At 39.3% G+C, this 6,000-nt stretch overlaps 1 long non-coding RNA gene across 1 annotated transcript in view; it reads left to right on the top strand.

Moving 5' to 3' along the window:
• The first annotated feature begins 370 nt into the window (after nucleotides 1–370).
• LOC121406054 overlaps nucleotides 371–6,000 on the top strand; it is a 44,438-nt gene continuing 38,808 nt past the window's right edge. The window contains exon 1 of the long non-coding RNA XR_005968751.1: nucleotides 371–625. This is a non-coding gene — a long non-coding RNA (uncharacterized LOC121406054). The remainder of the gene's footprint in view (nucleotides 626–6,000) is intronic.

Raw genomic sequence — 6,000 nt, 5'->3', positions numbered from 1 at the left:
TCAGCTACAGCTGAGCATATGGACGTGTCGGCGGATTGGCTGGCACGTTCATACGCTAAGCTGTAGCTGCGCTGATGGTGATTGAGCGAAAGTGGTTGAAGATCTCCCATGGCCATGTGTATGATAGACCCCAATTAATCAGATATAAAATCATTCTTCTGACATTCACATTTCCTTCTATGGAATTGAAAATCAGTAATATTGAACCTTTCTTGAAGTTTGTGTCATTTGGAATGCATAGGATTTCAAGAATTTGTTTTTAAGGCAATTTTGTTACATCCTACATTTTTTTTTTCTTTTTAACATTTGTTGTTTTGAAAAAAATATAAACGTAAGCCAGAGCACATTTTCTTAATTTCAGTCTCTTCTACTATCCTTTACTTTAGAAAAAAAAAAGTGTCTTGTCTTTGCCCACGATAACTCTCATTGGAGAGATCCGACTTTCTTCAGACATTTTCCCTCTGATTATGAAGTGTGTATGCCAATGACTAGGCCTCTACGGCTCTACCTACACAAATGGATGGATCAATAGCCATTGTACCAATGGATTTGATGTTTGTCAACTTTCTGGGTCTACACTTCCTGTGGTGAACCTTCTCAAGAATTGCATTATTTGCCCACCCAGGTAAGCACGTTTGCTCATCGGCTTTTCTCACTCCATGCCAAACGGCCAAACCTCTCTATTCAGTAGGGTCCTTTCTTCACCCATTCGTTCATTCATTCATTCATTTGTTCATTCATACATTCGTTCATTCATTCATGTATTCATTCATTCATCCATCCATCCTTTCATTTATTCATCATCCATCCATTCATTTATTCATTCAATCATTCATTTGTTCTTTCATTCATCCATCCATCCATTCATTTACCCGGTATTCATTCAATCATTCATTTGTTCTTTCATTCATACATTCATTCATCCATTCATTCATTCATTCTTTCATACATTCATCCATTCATTCAATCATTTATTTGTTCATTCATCCATCCATTCATTCACTCATTCATTCATTCTTTCATTCATCCATTCAGTTATTCACTCATCTATCCATCCATCCATCCATTCATTCACTCTCATTCAACCATTCATTTATTCATTTAATCATTCATTTGTTCATTCATTCATTTATTTAAGACCCTGTCTCGTTTCGTGCAAGCCTTGCGGGCGACTTGTGGGTAACTACTTTTGCTACCCTCAGGTCGCCCACATTGACATTATCTCGCACGCATGTTGCCCCCAGAGGCGCACGCAAGTCTGAGTTGCCCACAGAAAAGTTTTGAAAATGCTCAAAACTTTTTACGGGTGATTGCCCGCAACTCACCTGCAGAACACCAGTAGGAGACCCGCAGCGGCCGCAAATCACACTCAGTTAACCCGCATGAAGACTGCAGATTGCACGCGAATTTCTGCTCGATATCAACAAACATGCAGTGAAAAATAAATCAAATTGAATTTGACTCGAAATTTTTTTTAAAAAGAATTTGACACATTCTTTTTTAAAGAAATTATATTGGACATTATAATAATAATGATAAAGGATTTATATGGTGCATGTATCTACATTGTTCAAGGCACTCCTATAGGTGGTTTCAGACCGCCTCGAAGTTCGCCAGTTCCAGGTATTCTCTGATCGGGAAATTTACCCCGATCAGAAAATACCAGGTATTTTGGTAATGTGAAAGCAAACTACGCGTAATCTCCCCGAAAGAAAATACCCGCTAAATAGTAGGTACTTGGCGAAATTACGAGAACTTTCGTGGGGATTTTTCCAAGGTCGCAGGTATTTTGGCGATGTGAAAGCAAATTACGGGAACTTTTATCCCAGCGTGTCGTTGGGCGCGGCGGCGTGGGTGGCTGCTGGGCTAGAGATTTTGAATCTCCCGCCTTGCCTGCTTATCAGACCACACTGCGCATGCTCGTAACTTCGGGAACTTATCCCGAAGGATGTGTTTCGGGGCGGTGTGAATGCAGGAATAATTAACGGGTATTTTTTAGCCTTAAAAAGTTCTCGTAATTTAACGGGGATTCTTGTGATCGAGGCGGTTTGAAACCGCCTTATGTTACTCCAGCAAAGCTAGTCTACCAATTCCTATGCTCACAGCTTTTTGAGGAATTACTTCCTGTCGGTATTGATTAAAAGTTATAAGATGAGTTTGTTTATTGGACAGCTTGAGATAATCATGTATAACACACTTCAAGAAATTGCATCATGGTGTAATTGTGTTTGGGACAATAGTAGGCCTATTCTTTTAAAAAGTGTGTTTTCATTCTATATCAAGCTCAATTATTGTGAAAACAACATTGCATGATTTGAATATAATTATGTCTGCAATAGTTGGTGTTCACAATACTGCAACCAATTATGTAAAAGAGTATGTAGATGATTTTGTTTTTGAAAATAAATTTGTCAAAAGGAGAGATGAATGATAATAATAATAAAAGGTTTGAATTTCTTTTGTTGACATTTTTCTGATTCACCTTCGTCGAAATTTAGAATTTTGTCAGGTCTCTGTGGCCTGGGCCGTTGCTAAGGGGAGGGGGGGGGGTGGCACGCTCCCACACACGTCCCCCTCCTTAGCCCTCGTTATCGGCATTGATAATGTACTGATTTGAAGTCTTAATTTAAAAAATTTCAAGCTCGCACTTCGCGCTTGATAGAGATCCAAAACCTCTCCACGATTATCCTTCATGTTGGACAGTGCTTCAAACTTCAAAGGCTAATTACTTTCAGGTCAGCAGGCCTACATTTTTACCGCTATCAAAAATTTCAGTGCTCGCATATGAAATCCACAGCTTGTTCAATTACATGAGGAATCTGAGATTGTTTGGGGGGTTTTTTAACACAAGGGGTTGTGAAGTTTCCAAGTAAAGGTTTTCACCTCGCGCGTCTAGGTCTGTACTGACAATGATTAGTATGTCCAGGTTAAGGGTCTAAATCTAAAAAAGAAAAAAATCAGCTCGTGCTTTGCGCTTGCATCATTTATTCAGGGGCAGATCCAGCCTTCGCCAATGTGGGGGGGCGGAATTTTGTTTCAGCCATATTTTCCCTGATCGGCGGCTCAAATATGATTTTTTGTTTGTCTTTGTATGGGTAGTCCTAATAGTCACTTCTTATAGCTTTATTCTTAGAAATCAACAAAAATATATATCATAATCCTTATTTATTAATGCGGGCTCAAGCTAAAGTTTATGGAAATCTTATGTATTTTTTCGTAAAACTTTGAACATTCTGGACAATGTTTGTTATCTTGAAAAAGATGCGTATGGGTAATGCAAACTAATTCTAATTCTTGAATGATTATAAACCCCATCACAAAGTTCAAAGTCAATCTTTAAAATTTATAAACTTACTATTAATAAATGTATAACATGTTCATTTCTTAACAGCAGTGAAAAGTTCCTAGAGAATATTAACAGCCAAATATGCAATACACATATCAGTACTATGTTCCGCGTTAAGGTAAAAAAAAAAAAAAATGAGCTCTCACTTCGTGCTTGGAGCATAATATTTTTACATTTTCCTTCATATTGATTGGACAGTACTTTAAAGGTTCCTGTTCGGGACAGCAAATAAATATTTTCTGCTCACGTCCAATTAGGCCTACAGGTGCGGAATCCGTGTATGTGTAAAAAAAAGTTTTCATCGGAAATTTTCAGCTCACACTTCGCGCTCGCATTATTCATTATAGGCCTACCCTTTTCTTTGCGATTACAAAAACTGCATGAAATGTCCAATGTCGGTAATCAGAGCCTCCACCCCTTCCAGCCCCCTCCCCGACCACCACTGGAAAAGGCCCTGTGACTCCCCTGTCTGTGGCCTCTGAGTCGTCGACCTCGTGGTTGGTATCGATTCGATCGGCAATGGTCTCAGCACGAGGCATAGGGACTACTTGAGAAATGACGATTGCCCAGTGCTGCACCTTGCATGCATTTACACGCAGGTAAGACACAGGTTGGCGGTAGATAACATGCAGGCTGGCAGTAGATAACATGCAGGGCACGTATGTCGCCTGCAACTTACATGGAAGCTTTACGTGCCACGCCCGCAGGTCACACGCAATGCACGCAAGTCGACAGTAGATTGCACACGTCCTGCACACAGAACTTGTGAAAATTCTTGTTTGCCCGCAGAAATTTTGTTGCGTGCTGGAAAAAATCTGCCCGCAACTCAACTGCAAGGCTTGCACGGAACGATGTGACAGGGCCTTTATTTATTCATTCGCAGATTATTCCAGATATTTCATCTATTTATCCATCCATGCAACCATTCCATCCATTCATACATGTACATTCATTCTTTCATTCATTCGTTCATTCATTCGTTCATTCATTCATCAATGCAACCATTCATACATGTACATTTATTCCTTCATTCTTTCATTCATTTATTCATCTATTCATTCATTCGTTCACTGATCCAATCATTCACTCTTTCATTGGGTAGGTCTATCAATTTATTCATCAATTTAATGATTTATTCAATGTGTAATTCAAAGTGATGAATTCATTCATTCATATTCTTATCCTACCACCTTGTACTGAATGTAAAGTATCTTGTCTGTATTTTGAAACGTTTGTTAGCTTGATATCCATCTAACCTGCTCTAACAGGCCTTGATCCGGGGGCAATGTTGCACTATCTTTCTCCAAATACGGTACACCCTTTTTACTTCCATGCTCAAAGTTAAGAGATGGGCCCTTTATCCTGTTTTATAATGAAAACGTCTTTTTTAAAATCCTGCTCCTTGCATCATTTAGATGTGTATCCTTATTCCTATTTTAACATAAATTTCATATGAGAATATGTTAGAATATCACTGGTACCAGCAAGCACATTCTACATAGATCTCCACAGTACAACACTAAAAGTATACATACTTTAGAGAGATGAACAATGATTTTCCATTTAGAATATCACGATTACTTGTAAGCCCATTCCTGGAAGAAACTGACCATTGAAAACACTTTCTTGATCTTTTACTACTGTATGATATTATTGATAAATTTGTTTTTGGTAAATCTATTCCATGAAGATGCACTCACTGTTCAGGGGCCACAGGTATTACCCCCCCCCCCCTCACTATTTTCCAAAACCATGTTTGATTGGTGGGGATTTTTTTACCTGATTGCTAAGAAAGCATGAATGCTTGTAAGCAAGCAACCAGAGGACCGACGGCTTAAGGTCCTCTCCGAAGGACCTGGTAATGAGGATTAATGCCTTACCAAAGGGCACTAGCGCACCAAGTGGGAATCATACCCGGGTCACCGGAATACGAATCCCCCACTCTACCTACTGAGCTATCGCGCCTCCTTTAATGTACATGTACAAAAACGTAAAATTTACCATCTGATTGTGATTTTTTGCATGGTCAGCCCCCCCCCAACTTTCAAAACCATTCGGCAGCCCCTGCTATTAGTTATCACACAGCATATTATTTTCTTCAATAGCTGGCAGATTGAGATGGGGGTATTCATTTGAAATGTCGGGAACATTAATGTCATCACTAACAAATGAGAGCCATATCATTAAGTGCCAATTCATTCTTCATTCATCGGAAACACTTTATGAGAGCAAGAATCCATTTTTTCAAATGACAGATAGTTCCTATCATCGTGGCATAAACAGGGCCCCTGAAAAAAACCCCATTACAATAAGGCATAATTTCTCCCTTTCAACCCACCCCTTAAAAGCCTATTGAGCCGCTACTTTCAAAGTTTGTTCAGCATGATCAGGTTTAATGGCTGAAAAGCCCAGGAGCGCTATCTAGAGTAACAAATGGGCTTCTTTTTTCATCCTTTTAGGCAGGACAATAGGATCTGAATTGGGCCCTTTGTGTGGGTGTAGGCCACTTACCAGCTGATATTGTTAGACGTGTCGGAATGGACTTTCTTGCCAGCACAGGTGCTAGGAGCTGTAATTAAGAGCGAAACAGTTACTCATTATTAACTCTTTCAATGTCTTGAGAGACATTGTCAATCAGAAAGATTTCATTCTTT

This window comes from Lytechinus variegatus, chromosome 1, assembly GCF_018143015.1.
Source record: "Lytechinus variegatus isolate NC3 chromosome 1, Lvar_3.0, whole genome shotgun sequence".
Classification (NCBI taxonomy): domain Eukaryota; kingdom Metazoa; phylum Echinodermata; class Echinoidea; order Temnopleuroida; family Toxopneustidae; genus Lytechinus; species Lytechinus variegatus.
The sequence above is the reverse complement of the archived record's forward strand: the minus strand, read 5'-3'. Positions and strand labels throughout refer to the sequence as shown.